The sequence below is a fragment of the Oryx dammah genome, unplaced genomic scaffold (genome assembly GCF_014754425.2).
Source record: "Oryx dammah isolate SB20612 unplaced genomic scaffold, SCBI_Odam_1.1 HiC_scaffold_17, whole genome shotgun sequence".
Classification (NCBI taxonomy): domain Eukaryota; kingdom Metazoa; phylum Chordata; class Mammalia; order Artiodactyla; family Bovidae; genus Oryx; species Oryx dammah.
This window is the reverse complement of record NW_024070201.1, coordinates 12,453,476-12,467,453: the sequence shown is the minus strand read 5'-3', so window position 1 is coordinate 12,467,453 and position 13,978 is coordinate 12,453,476.

Here is a 13,978-nt window from a genome sequence, read left to right as displayed (position 1 = left end):
ATTACCCAATTAATGGCAGTTTTAAAAACTACTGTGAAAAAATGAATGTCGCTAATTTATGTCCCACTCTTTGCGACCTTATGGACTGTAACTTGCCTGGCTCCGCTGTACATAGATTCTCCAGGCAGGAATATTGGACTGGGTAACCATTCCCTTCTTCAAGGGATTTTTCCCCAAACAGAGGACTCTTGCATTGCAAGTGGATTCTTTACCGTCTGAGCCACTGGGAAGCTGAAAACTTGTAAATCACTCTAAAGAAAAGCCTATGAAGCCTGAAATGAGGAATATTTCTGAAGGCATAATGGAGGGTTTGAATATGTGATTTTTAGTTTTTCTCTCTCATCTGGAAATGCAGTTTTTCAAGTTAAGTAAGTTTTTTGATTTACTGTTACATTATCTGTTGAACTCTTAATTCTCATCTTTATGAGAGATTCTAATGGCATTAGGTTCAATTTTATAGCATTTCATACATTTGAAGCATGTTCTTACATATATTTATATATTTATAATTTAAAATGAATCTGTAGGGGGAAAGAACACATATCAGTTTTACTGGCTTGGAATTGTACCTTCTCTTGAAAATAGGGCTTCTTTTTCCACAAGAGAGACACAGGAAAAGAGTCAAGGTAGAATTGCATGTCCTTCTTTTAGCAATACTGTTTCTTTCCCTCATGCTTGCACTGTGAGGGAAACTTTCTCTGATTCTCCCTTTGTCTCCACTTTGATAGTGAACATTAGCAACATACTCTAATTGCTGTCTAAATGTTAGCTTTTATAGCCTCTGAGAACAACTTAGAAAAGACTAGGAGATTTAATAATGTAATCATTGCCATGACTTAAGAATAATATTTACAAACTTTAAAATATGCTTAAAGTGCATGTGAAATGTTAAGGCAGTGTGGTCTTACATTCCCAGGGAGAGTCCACATCTGTTCTGAAAAGATAAACATCCTCTCTCTTCCTCAAAACATCCACAGATACCTTCCTTTCAAAGACACAACATAATCTTTGGATCACAGTGGCCATTAAACAAATATTTCTTCTCTCTGGAATAACCTTGACACTCTCTTTTCCTTAGATAGATTTCACCCTTTCTTCAGATTGTTGCTTAAGTACTATTCCAGTCTGTCTTCTGTGTAAACTTTGAGTAGGAGTCCTCCCTATATAAACTCACACAATATTTTTGGATGTAGCAGAGGGTTCAATGCATAGTAAGTGTACAATTAACTTTTTGAATTAATGAAAAAATTCAAATAATCAAAGCAACATTGAGAGGGAAAAACAGAGCTGGAAGAATCAGACTCCCTGACTTCAAACTATACTACAAAGCTAAGGTAATCAAAATAATATGATACTGGCACAAAAAATAAATATACATCCTGCTCAATGGAGCAGTATATAAAGCTCAGAAATAAATCAACACACCTACAGTCAATTAATCTATAACAAAGGAGACAACACTTTACAATAGAGAAAAGAAAGTCTGTTCACTAAGAGGTACCAGCAAAACTGGACAGTTACCTGTAAAAGAATGATATGAGAAAATTCTCTCATAGCATATGCAAAAATAAGCTCAGAATGGATTAAAAACCTAAATGTAAGACCAGATACTATAAAACTCTTAGAGAAAAACACAGAACACTTTTTGACATATATCAAAGAAATATTTGTTTGGATCCTTCTCCTAGAGTACTGGAAATAAAAACAAAAATAAATGTTTGGGACCTAATTAAAATAAAAAACTTGCACAACAAAGGAAACCACAAACAAATCAAGATGACAATCTATGGAATGGGCAAAAAATGTTTACAATTTATACAATAAAAAAGGAATTAATTTCAAAAATATACTAATAGCTAATACAGCTCTCTCTCTATATATATATGTGTGTGTGTGTGTGCATATGTATATATGTATAACAACCCAATTAAAAAATATGTATAAAATCTAAGCAGACATTTTTCCAAAGAAGACATACAGGTGGCCAATAATTAGGTGTAAATACTCAATATGGCTAATTATTAGAGAAATGCAAATCTAGACTACAATGAAGTATCATCCCACTCCAGTCAGAATGTTTATCATCAAAAAGTCTACAGATAATAAATGCTGATGAGGGTATGCAAAAAAGAGAACTCTCCTAAACTCCTGGTGGGAAGGTAAGTTGGTACAGCCACTATGGAGAACAGTATGGGGATTTCTTAAATACTAAAAATTAGTTACCATATGTGATCCTGCAATCCCATTCCTAGGCATATATCTGGGGAAAATTATAATTAGAAAAGATATGTGCAACCCAATGTTCACTGCAACTATAATAGCTAAGACATGGAAGCACCTAAACATCAAAGACTTAGAGAACAAACTTATAGTTACCAGGGAGGAAGGGTTGGGAGGAGGGATACATTGGGAGTTTGCAACTGACATGTACACACTACTATATTTTAAATATACAGCCAACAAGAACCTACAGTATAGCCCAGGGAACTCTGCTCAATATTCAACAATGATTTAAAGGGGAAAAAATAATACATGCATGTAAATGTATAGCAATCACTTTGCTGTTCACCTGAAACTAACATACTACTGTTCATCAAGTATGCTTCAATATAAAATAATCTTCTTAAAATGTGATATAATGAGTGAGCACTATCTTTATTTTAAAAAGTTTACTTTTCTGTGTCATTAAATATCATTTGGAAACTTGTCTCTTTTTTATCTTTTTTTAAAATTATTTTTTAACTGAAGGATAATTTCTTTAACCTGTCTTTTAATGGCCATGCTGCTTATCATGGATGTATCATACTTATTGGCTTTAATAATCTACTTTCTCAGACTTTAAAACAACATGCTAGAGAAATACCGTCATTAATACACAAGGTTGCTTCCTACATCATGAACTAGAAGTTTTGCCAAGTAACTTTGATATCAGCTTTAAGGTTCCATTACTTGTCTTTGTTTCATAGCAAAACAAAGAAGAAAAGATTATTTTCCAGAAGTGCCTTTCTCTTAAAAGATAATACCTTGGCAATCTTCATTAAGACTTGGAAAGCAAGAAAATGGAGATGTATGTGGTTTTGTGACATGAATCAGCCATGGCTGTACATGTGTCACCCATCTCAAAACCTCATCCCAAACCCCTCCCCATCCCATTCTTCTGGAATGTCCCAGTGCCCTGGCTTTGAGTGCCCTGTTTTATGCATTGAAGTTGGACTGGTGATCTATTTCACATACGGTAATATACATATTTCAATACTATTTTCTCAAATCATCCCACCTTCTCCTTCTCCCACAGAGTCCAAAAGTCTGTTCTTTATGTCTGTGTCTCTTTTGCTGTCTTGCATATAGGGTTATCATTACCATCTTTCTAAATTCCATAATCTTTTTTTAGAGCTACATCTCTGAATACCTTAAGAGAAGCCATCTAAGCCAATAGCCTTTGTTCTAGAGTTTAAAAGTGTTGGAACAATTACCAGCCTTGAAAGATGGAGATAGTATCTTTCTTCAGAGTTGAGAGCAAAAAAGTTTTTGTTTCCTTTTTTTTTTTTTTCTTCCTGATTTTGACTGACTATTACAGATAATATGTCCCTCAAGGGCAACATCCTGTAGATTTGCCTGCAGCCATTATTATAACAAATGCAGGTTTCTTAAGCTTGACGTTCTTCACACTTTGGTGAGCATCTATCTGGGCCCCTCTACTTTGCCACCATGGGACTGAGGAGACAAGGGGATGTGAAATGAATGTGAATGTCAGGCTGACCCTGCATCATGAGTAATATAGATTTTTCTCTGACCCAAGGTTTCTCCTGTCTTCTGTTAGCATTCATAAAATTGTGCTAAGCTAATTTATTAACCAGGAAGTAGTATAAAATCCAAAGCCCTTCACAGTTCTTAACTGTTGCCTTACAAAAGAAAATTATTTTCATGAAGAAGAGTAAGCTTCAAAGATAAAAGAAATTAAGGCTATTTGAAACAGTATTTGAAAAGAACACATGCTTGGACTAGAAGTAGTCATTTTGCACTGACTTTTGGAAATTATGGTCTTGCTGCTAAATATGATATTAAATTGTCAAAAAGTAGTGATTGTTCAGGACTGCCCAAATAATCTATGTAGGCTAGAAAACATTTTCACTTTATTTTATACATCCTGTACAAGTTATTACAGAGGCTCTATGGAGTTTTATTTTTTTTAAAGCAAGCCACATAGGAAAGGCCTATTAACTTTCAACAAATGGTCAACAAATTTAAAATTCAAAAATCAAAGTCTTTTTACATGTATAATTTCTTCAATATTTTTAAGAGATGCTATTTTTTGTTTTAATTTAGAATATTAAGGCTTTTCTTGAAAAACTTATCCCCTACCACATTAAATTATTAACATCCTTCTTAAAAAGATGATTCTTAATATAAAGAAACTAAGTTCCCTGAATTAAATCTATTTCTTTAATGGGTATCTCCATATTTATGCTTTTGATTCCCTCCAGTATTTATGCTATTCAAATATCTGTAAGTAATTGTTACAAGTTTCAAAACTTATTACATATCTATTAGTCGGTCAGACATGTTCAACTGTTCGTGGCCCCCTAGACTGTAGTCCACCAGGCTCCTCTCTCCATGGAATTCTCCAGGCAAGAATACTGGAGTGGATAGCCATTCCCTTCTCCAGAGGAGCTTCCTGACTCAGAGATGGAACCCCAGTCTTCCACACTGCGGGTAGATTGTTTACTGTCTGAGCCACGGGGGAAGCCCAAGTTATTACACATCTAGTTTAAATGGAATTAGGTTCTTACTTCTGTTCTCACTAGTTTAAAGATAAACTATTCTCATACATAATTTTAAATTCCCACCATAATCCTAACTATGGAATACTTTCTTTGGAATTAGGCACATGCGGAATTTTATTCCTGTGACCTCACAGTCCTGGGCCAGGACATTGATTCAGTCAAGCAGACAGGCTTATGGGTTCACTGTAGCAACTTACTTAGAGCTTGACTGAACTTTAAAGCCCTTATGTCCTGGTACCTTCAATGAATGGTAATGAAGCTGAATCTCTTGAACTTAAACGACTAGGCCAAAACAAACGTGGACCATTTCAGGTATTTTCTACCAGAGAGCACCAATGATTGAGGGAAAGGGAATGTTCCAGTGTTCAAAGGCACATTCTTGAGAGAACTCAGGAAATTCAGCTCTGTAAAAACTCATAAAAAAGTGAACAGTAACAAGTGTCATGATCATCACATTTGGAATTTAAGTGCATGTTAGTGACTTACAGACCCTTTTTAACAAACAAAAACAAAAACAAAAACAAGAACTAACGATGTAGTAACAGTTCATTAAACACAGCTTACAAACACACTAACTTACACAGAAATTGCATTTTATTCTGACAAAATATCTTTCAACTACAAATTGTCACAGTAAAAGAGAATTTTATTCTTACAGGTAAAATGTTTATTTGCATTGTTTTTTTACATTTTTCATAACAAACTGATATTTATTTAAAATGCTATACTTTAATAAAATATCATATTTTTTCCCTTGACTTTAAAAAGTATTTATTTTAATTGGAGGATAATTGCTTTACAATATTGTGATGGTTTTATCCATATGTGAGTATGAATTTAACATAGATATACATGTGTCCCCTCCATCCTGAAACCCCCTCCCATGTCCCACCCCACCCTATTCCTCCAGGTTCTTTGACAGAATAGCATTAAAACTTATAGATTACCTTCCCTTGACTTTTAAAAATACATTTGCAGATTTCAGAAGTCAAATCACACAGATCCCAACTTGGGAGATATAAGATGAGATAAATCTATGCATGTGAAAACATGAAGGGCAATAATAGGTCACATCTACTGAAATGAAAGTCTATACAGGATGCAAAGAAAGAGCTGTCCATTCTAGCTGGAGTTGGGGAGATAGAAAGGCTTAACAGAGAAGTCCATTTTTTTCTTTAATTAAATTTTTTTTTTAAAACTGGGTTTTGAATGATGAGATGGTATTGCCAGAAAAACAGCATATTTGAATAGGAAAAATGCAGCATTTAAATAAGTATATAATGGCAAAAAGTCATAGAATAACAGCATGTTTAGTGAATTTCTGATGCTCCTGTTTGGCTGACAGGTGCTGAGCAGGAAAACATGAATGAAAAAGTAAGTCAAGAAGGAGGCAAAATAGATATAAATGACATTGAATTGGAAGTGAAAGCAGATATAAATAGTTCTGAAGGAAGGTCAGCCCACTGGAATCAGAGTACCTGCCCTGGTTTACTCAGTACTTAGGGGTTTCCAGGACACAAATAAAGATGACTGTTATCCTAATTAAAATGTAAACAAATACCTGTTTAGTTGTCATGGATGCTGTTTTCCCTAACCATGTTTTGTGTGCATGCTAAATTGTTTCAGCTGTGTCCAACTCATTGCGACCCTATGAAGCCCACTAGGCTCCTTTGTCCATAGAATTCTCCAGGCAAGAATACTGGAGTGGGTTGCCATGCCCTCCTCCTAACTATGTTTTAATCTGTACTATATTAAATTCTCTTTAATGGTATTCCTATTTCATGCTTCTACTCTCACATTTGATTAATAGAGTATACTGAGATCTAAATTCTGTCATATTTATTATCATTAAAAAAAAAACCCAAAAAACAAACAAAAAAAAAACGAACCAAAAACAAACAAACAAACAAACAAAAAAAACACGTTTCAATTCAAAGTTGAAGTTCTCTTTTCCCACAATACTGGCAGAGCTGAACTGTATTTGGCTTCATAAATTGAGGGGCATTGGAAATCTCCTTTTGACAGACATCTCCAAATTCTCCCCTTTTAATGATTAACTCCTCTTAATTGGGCAAGGAGGAAAAGTGAGAGAAAAGAAAAGAAAAAAAAAGTTTTACTTATTAGGCTTAGATTGAAATATTTCCCTTGGTGAGTGGTTTTATTGCCCATAACCTCCAACTTCTTATCCATCAACTATTTCCCTAAGTCAACAAGAGTAGTTTCTTCCTATGCATTATGCTCACTGGCTAGCTGCTGCTTCCAGCCATTTCTTCTAGATCAGCAATAGTTGAACTATTTTCTTTTTTTTATATTTCAATATATTTATTGAAAATGAAATATATTTACTCATTATACTGAATGAAAACTTCAGCTCAGTTCAGTAACTCAGTCGTGTCCAACTCTTTGTGACCCATGGACTGCAGCACGCCAGGCTTCCCTCTCCATCACCAACTCCCGGAGTTTGCTCAAACTCATCTCCATTGAGTCGGTGATGCCATCCAACTATCTCATCCTCTGTCATACCCATCTCCGTTAGCCTATACTCTTTCCTAGCATCAGGGTCTTTTCCAATGAATCAGTTCTTCCCATCAGGTGGCCAAAGTATTGGAGGTTCAGCTTCAGCATCAGTCCTTCCAATGAATATTCAGGACTGATATCCTTTAGGATTGACTGGTTGGATCTCCTTGCAGTCCAAGGGACTCTCAAGAGTCTTCTCCAACACTATAGTTCAGAAGTATGCTAACAACTTAGTTTGACACCATGCAAAACTGAGGCAGTAAGCATAGCAAAATAGTGAAAAAACAAACAAACAAACAGTAGTCTCTGGTCAGATGGCATGGATTCAAAATTCATTAGGATAATCAGCAGTTGAGGAATTTATTTTAAAAATTCTCTGCCTCAGTTTCCTCCACCATAATATAGATATAATATTATAGTAGTCTAAAATGCCAATCAAATAGATCTACATATGTAAGAGCTCTAACAAAGTAAAAGTCCATTTGTTTCACTTGTAGTCATCCAGGGCAGAGATAAAGATTGTGAATGACATTTATCGTTGTGGTGACTGAGAAAACTTGTTTCTTCAAATATGCAACTCTGCCCATTCCATAGACCTTATCAGGGAAATGCTTATCCTTGACATACCAGCTGGCCAAAGGGAAAAATGGTAGAGGAGAATGCATGCCTGTTTCTTCAAGGCTTTGGCCAAGAAGCAACATATATCCTTTCCTCTCAAATTCCAGAGACAAAAATTTGTTGCAAGGCTACAACAATTTTTACATCTAGCTGGGAAATGACACATATAGAGTTGCTTAGAGGATTAAATACTGTAATATATACAAAGGGCTTTGAAAAATGCCTGACTCAAGCAAAGTATTCAATGAATAATAGGTATTATTATTATTAGCTGTGACTTAGGTGTTCTAAGATCTTAAAGACCCTTCTCCCTAACAATGCACTTTGAAATCTCAGCAGCAGGAATGAATCTAGAGAAGATGGAATGAATCTAGAGAAGATAAAATGATGTGCCTTTGCAGTATGAATTCTAAAAATAATTTTAAAGAACTTGAGAAGTTTAATATTCATGTAGTCATAGTCTAAAGTAACTTCAGCATCTTCTAAAATAAAGTTTTGTTAGTAATTTAAAGAATCCATGCAAGTTATCCTTCTCCTTAAGGCAGTGGCACTTTCCCCTTGGAACCGGTGCATGAAGATGCAGTCTTGGATTTAGACCATGTCTTCTGATACCTGTGAATGACTGTTTTTTCCTGGCTCCACAAGATTAATTGACAGTGATCATTTCCCCTTAACAGTGAACTAAACTGATTTGGGGATAACACTGTTGTGCTTTCCACCCTTTTTCAATGACCTTCAACAGAATTGAAGCCAACTTCTCTGAAACTTTTTCATTAATGAGCTGATACTTCCATTTTGAGTGTATTTCTGCAAACTCATCATGAAACTTCCACCTGACAGTTTTAGAAGTTAATGGACTCCAAATTGCTATTCAGCAAGGTGTATACATTTACAAATCACCAGGTAGCCACCATTATAGCTTATATTTGATTAATAAAATTATATTATCAAATAAACAAAGCATGTAAGCATGTTAATTATATTACTTGTTAGCTGAGGCTAGTAATTGACTCCCCACTTGGCAACTCCCCACTTTTATTTTAATAATATATTTTTTTTCCTCTGTAAGGGGAACATAATCCCTTTCAAAATTCCAAGGTAGTATATAACACCTACAAAGCTAAATACACACAATTCACTTGAACTGTTTCTTCTGATTCCATCATTTTCAAATAAATAAGCTAAATGAAACTTTTTTCCTGAGGTTTATTTTTTTATGTCATAACTTTTAATTGCTCACATACACATGTTATTTTTCAAGATCCATATAGCAGATATCAAATTAAAAGCTTTTCTTGCCTCACTAAAAATTCTTTTATCCTAAAAGTGTCTTTATTAGATAATAATTTAGCATTCTTCAAGTTCTTTGCAAATTTGACATTTTAATTTTTTTTTTTTTTCTAACTACTTAGTTCAGTTCAGTCGCTCTGTTGTGTCCGACTCTTTGTGACTCCATGAATCACAGCACGCCAGGCCTCCCTGTCCATCACCAACTCCCGGAGTTCACTCAGACTCACGTCCATCGAATCAGTGATGCCATCCAGCAATCTCATCCTCTGTCGTCACCTTCCCCTTCTGCCCCCAATCCCTCCCAGCATCAGAGTCTTTTCCAATGAGTCAACTCTTCGCATGAGGTGGCCAAAGTACTGGAGTTTCAGCTTCAGCATCATTCCCTCCAAAGAAATCCCAGGGCTGATCTCTTTCAGAATGGACTGGTTGGATCTCCTTGCAGTCCAAGGGACTCTCAAGAGTCTTCTCCAAAACCACAGTTCAAAAGCAAATTGTAGTTAAATAATATTCTAGATTAAGGTGGCACTATTGGTAATGAATCTGCCTGCCAATGCAGTAGGTTTAAGAGATGAAGGTTTGATCATGGGTTGGGAAGATCCCCCGGAGGAGTGCATGGAGATCCACTCCAGTATTCTTGCCTGGAGTATCCCATGGAGAGAGGAGCCTGGTGGGCTACAGTACATAGGGTCACACAGAGTTTGACATATTTGAAGCAAATTAGTGTGCACACAATATTCTAGAAATTTGGAAATTCAGAACGGATGACTCATTTCTTTTTAAATTGAAGTATAACTGATTTACAAGGTTGTGTTAGTTGCAGTTATACATTACAGTGACATATATATAAATTGCTCACTGGTATCTGATTGCTCACTGGTATCTGGTATCTGATCCTTTGCAACACCATGGACTGTAGCCTGCCAGACTCCTCTGTCCATGGGGATTCTCCAGATAAGAATATTGGAGTGGGTTGCCATTCCCTTCTCTAGGAGATTTCCCAACCCAAGGATAGAACCCAGGTCTCTGGCATTGAAGGCAGATTCTCTACTGTTTGAGCTATGTACTATAGAGTAGGTTATTGTTGGTTATCTGTTTTACATATAATGCTGCTGCTGCTGCTGTGTATATGCTCATTCCAATCCTCTAATTTTCTCTCTCTCTCCACCCTTTTCCCTCTGTGTGTCATGTGCATCTTTTTTTGATTCACATATAAGCAATATCATAACATATGTGCCTTTCTTTCCCTGACTTACTCACTTAGTATGACAATCTTCAGGTCCATTCATGTTGCTGCAAATTAATTCATTCTTTTTTCTTATGGCTGAGCAATTTTCTATTGTGTGTATATATATACCACTTCTTCTTTATCCATTCCTCTGTCAATGAGCACTTAAGTTTCTTTCATGTCTTAGCTAGTGTAAACAGCATTGCAATAAACATTGGGGTGCTTGTATCTTTTCTAACCATGGTTTTCTTGTGATGTATGTCCAGAAGTGGAATTGCTGAATCATATGGTAGTTCTATTTTTAGTTTCTTAAGGAACTTCCATACTATTATCTACAACGTCAGTCCAATTTATATTCCCTTTTCTCCAAATCCTCTCTAGAATTTATTTAATTTTTTGTAGATTTTATGATGAAGGCCATTCTGATTAGTGGGCTTCTTTGATAGCTTAGTTGGTAAAGAATCTGTCTGCAATTTAGAAGACCCCGGTTTGATTTCTAGGTCAGGAAGACCCACTGGAGAAGGTATAGGCTACAGACTCCAGTACTCTTGGGCTTCCCTTGTGGCTCAGCTGGTAAAGAATCTTCCTGCAAAGTGGGAGACATGGGTTTGATCCCTGGATTGGGAAGATCCCTTGGAGAGGGGAAAGCCTACCCGCTCCAGTATTCTGGGCTGGAGAATTACATGTACTTTATAGTCCATGGGGTCACAAAGAGTTGGACATGACTGAGTGACTCACTTTTATTTTGATTAGTGTGAGGTGATGGCTCACTGTAGTTTTGATTTGTATTTATCTAATAATTAGTGATGTTAGGCATCTTTTGATGTACCTTTTAGCCATCTGTGTGTTTTCTTTGAAGAAATGTTTATTTAGGTCTCCTGCCCATTTTTTGATTCGGCTATTATTATTACTATTATCTTAATATTAAACTGCTTAAGCTGTTTGTAGATTTTGAATATTATTTCCATGTCATTACATCTTTCACAAATGCCTTCTTCCATTTTGTGGGTTGTCATTTGCCTATGGTTTCCTTTCCTGTGAAAAAGTTTTTGAACTTAATTCAGTTCTATTTGCTTATGTTAGTTTTTATTTCTTTTTCTTTAAGATACAGCTCAAAAAAGATGTTACGGTGATTTATGTAAAAGAGTGTTCTGCCTATGTTTTTCTCTCTGAATTTTATAATATTTTGTCTTCCATTTAGATATTTAATTAATTTTGAGCTTATTTTTGTGTATGGTGTTGAAGTATGTTCTAATTTCAATATTTTGTGCCAGTACCATACTGATTTGAAGACTGTAGCTTTTTTGTATAGCTGGAAATATGGTTCAGGATGCCTAGTTCATCCAGCTCCATTATTCTTTCTCAAGATTGCTTTGACTATTCAGTCTCTTTTACATCTCCCTATAAATTTTAGAAAATTTTCTTCTAATTTTGTAAAAAATGCCATTGGTAATTTGAATGAAATTGCACTGTAAATTGCTTTGGGCAGTATAGTCATTTTCACAGTAGTGAGTGATTCTTCCTAACCAAGAACATGGTATACCTTTCCATCTGTTTGAGAAATTGTCAGTTTCTTGCCTCAGTGTCATAGTTTTTGGACTATGGGTCTTTTGTCTCCTTTAGTAGATTCGTTCCTAGGTATACATTTTTATTCAATAGTAAGTGGGATTAAAAAAAAATTCCCTTTGTTATCTTTCATAGTTAGTGTATAGAAATGTAAGAGATGCCTGTGTATTAATTTTGTATCCTTCAACTTTGCCAAATTCATTGGCTCTAGTAGTTTTCTGTAGCAGTTTTAGGATTTTCTATGTATAGTATCATACCATATGTAAACAGTGACAGTTTTACTCCTTTTTCTCCCCCAATTTGGATTATTTTTCTTCTCTGATTTCCATGGCTAAGACTTCAACAGCTATGAAAAAACCTGTTAAAGTTTTATGAAAAAAAAAATGAGTCAATGGTGGACAACCCCGTCTTATTCCTGATCTTAGAGGAAATTCGTTTAGCTTGTCACTATTGAGGATGATGTTAGCTACATATATGGCCTTCATTATGTTGAGGTATGCTCCTTCTAAGCCAACATTCTGAAGAGTTGTTATCATAATTGGATGTTGAGTTTTGTCAAAAGCTTTTTCCACATCTTTTGAGAGGATCATATTTTTTTTTATTTTTCAATTTGTTGATATGCTGTATTAAACTGCTTTGCAGATATTGAAAAATCCTTGTATTCCGCAGATAAATCCCACTAGATCATGGTGTATATTTTTATTGTATTGCTGAATTTGGAGCACTAGCATTTTGTTGAGGATTTTTGCATCTATATTCACCAGTGATATTTAGTTTAATTTCCTTTTTTTGTGATATCTTTGTCTGGTTTTGGTGTCAGTGCAATAATGGCTTCATGGATTGAGTTTGGGAATATTCTCTGCTCTGGCCTGGTGTGCTGCAGTCCATGGGGTCATAAAGAGTTAGACATGACTGAGTGACTGAACTGAACTGCAAATTTTTAGAATAGTTTGAGAAGCATAGGTGTTAACTCTTCTCTAAATGTTTGATAGAATTTACCTGGGAAGGCATGTGGTACTGGACTCTTTTGTTGGTAGTTTTTAATCATAGTTACAATTTCAGTAACTGTGATTTGTCTGTTTGTATTTTCAATTACTTCCTGGTTCAATCTTGGGAGATTGTACTTTTCTAAGAATTTGTTCATTGCTTCATTTTATTTGCATATAGTTTCTTATAGCAATCTCTTATGATTCTTTGTATTTCTGTGGTGTCCACTGAACTCTTTTTTATTTCTAATTTTACTGATTTGAGGCATCTCCCACTTTTTTTCTTGATGAGTCTGGTTAAGGGTTTATCTATTTTGTTTATCTTTTCAAAACAAGCTTATCGCCAGTCTAGGTTCAATACAGGATGCTTGGGGCTGGTGCACTGGGATGACCCAGAGAGATGATATGGGGAGGGAGGTGGGAGGGGGGTTCAGGGTTGGCAACTCATGTACACCTATGGTGGATTCATATCAATGTATGGCAAAACCAATACAGTATTGTAAAGTAAAAAAAATTTAAAAAATGAAAAAAAAAAGCTTTTATTTTCATTGATCTTTGCTGTTTTCTTTATTTCTATTTCATTTTTTTCTTTTACTTTTTTAGTAGTCCTTCAGGGGCCAGGTTGCCTGCCAATGGACCAGACCCAGCAGCCACAACTGGACCCTTTTGTCCCTGATCTCCTCCTGGTGTGGACAATTGGCCAGAGTGCCCCGACCAGTAAGGAACAAGAGACTTTATTGAATTCTCTTCCCTTCCCTCTCTCTTTCCTCTCCTTAACTTTTCCTATCCTTCCCTGTTTTTCTAGTCCCCTGATCCTGGACACAGGAATCTGGTCGAAGGGCCCTCAGCCTGAGCTGAGGATTGGATACTGATCACCTCCTCTTGGCAGAGAACTTGAATTCTGGTTCTGGTCTAGTCTGATTTCTGGTAGGGCTGAGTTCCAGTCTTCCCTTCTCTGGAGGCCCAGGGAAAAGTCCCATAACACCTGGGCA